Consider the following 1,987-nt stretch of genomic DNA (forward strand, 5'->3'; position numbering starts at 1 on the left):
TTGTGGCATCTCTAATGAACTGAGACAGTCTCAACTAAGGTTTGCCAGTACTGAAGACACCAACAGTCCCCAAGGATAACTTTTAGTAAGAGTAGGCATTATCTGAACCAGGGAACTGGTTTAACAACCTTGGAAGTTACTGGGAAAAAAGGGTTTGTTCAGGTACATTTTGAGTCCACTTCTAACCTCTGTTTCCTATCACAGAGGCATGGCAATGCCTGTGAGTGTAAATTCAAAGAGCAGAAGTCTTGGGAGACCACAAGTAGAGTGACTGTTGGCATGCGTAATACAGATGAAGTTGTCCTTGTTAAAAGATGAGAGGGCTGCACAGGGAGGTGGACCAGAAAGACAATTATCACAGCAATGGACAAGAATTCCTTGAACAGTGCAACTGTGATCAAAACAATAGCAGATGAAATCTAAGTTTCACTATTCCTCTTTTACCCAGTGTTTGCAAGTAGGTGTGGCCCCTTTGGCTACAGTCAATCTGCTAGATCTCTAGGCAAATCGGAGGGAAAAGTGCCCAGAGTTGCAGAGAGTGATGGCTTTCCTGGAACAGATCCTGGCTCTCACACTAATTCTGTTAGGTCAGGTAGATAATGTGACTATTTTTAAACATGTGATTTTATGCATATGGCAAATGAGTATGAACTGGTATTACTATTGTTCCAAATAGTTCTCTCCCTATAGGAGGATTATACCTCCCCATAATTTTGCTATCAGGTTTGGCCATATGACTTGTTTTGGTCAATGAAATATCAGTAATGTATGCCACTTTTGAGTAGGAGCTTCAAGAGTTATCTTCTGGCTCTGCTATTCTTAACTTGCCTCTGCCACAGGACAAGAAATGTTCCAGATACAAGCTGCTCTTTCAACCCGGTCCCAGAATGAAAACAGGACAGGGGCACATCAGAGCCAACCCCTTGATGAACAGGAATGTGAGTGGGGATTACAATTTTGTTGTTTAAAGCTAATAAGATTTGGGGGGCTGTTTGTTACACACCTTAAAGAAATCCATATTTCCTACTAATTACAGGATTCACTTTTTCTCCTTTTTTAACCATTTTTTAAAATTGAAGTATAGTTAGTGTACAATGTTGTGTTAGCTTCAGGTGTACAGCAAAGTGATAAATTTACATATATATATAAATACATATGATATATACATATCATAGCAAAGTGATATATATATATAAATATATATGTATATTTCAGATTCGTTTCCATTATAGGTTATTACAAGACATTGAATACAGTTCCTTGTGCTATACAGTAGGTCCTTGTTATTTATCTATTTTATACATAGTAGTTTGTATATGTTAATCCCAAACTCCTAATTTCCCACCCACCCCCAATATTCCTTCTGGTGACCATAAGTTTGTTTTCTATGTCTGTGACTCTATTTCTATTTTGTATACACATTCATTTATATCATATTTTTAGATTCCACATGTAAGTGATACCATATGATATTTGTCTTTCTCTGTCTGACTTACTTCACTTAATATGATAATCTCTAAGTCCATCCATGTTGCTGCAAATGGCATTATTTCATTCTTTTTTAATGGCTGAGTAATATTCCATTGTGTAGACATACTACATCTTCTTTATCCATTCATCAGTCAATGGACACTTAGGTTGTTTCCATGTCTTGGCTGTTGTAAATAGTGCTGCAGTGAACATCGGGGTACATGTATCTTTTCAAATTAGAGTTTTCTCTGGATATATGACCAGGAGTGGGATTGCAGGATCATATGGTAAATATATATAATTAATGTATATAGTGTATAGTGACTGTACCAATTTACATTCCCACCAACACTGTAGGAGGGTTATTTTTTCTCCACACCCTCTCCAGCATTTATTATTTGTAGACTATTTCATGATGGCAATTCTGACTAGTGTGATGTGATACCTTATTGCAGATTTGATTTGCATTTCTCTAATTAGCGATACTGAGCATTTTTTCATACGTTGGCCATCTGTA

The sequence above is a fragment of the Mesoplodon densirostris genome, chromosome 6 (assembly GCF_025265405.1).
Source record: "Mesoplodon densirostris isolate mMesDen1 chromosome 6, mMesDen1 primary haplotype, whole genome shotgun sequence".
Taxonomy (NCBI): Eukaryota; Metazoa; Chordata; class Mammalia; order Artiodactyla; family Ziphiidae; genus Mesoplodon; species Mesoplodon densirostris.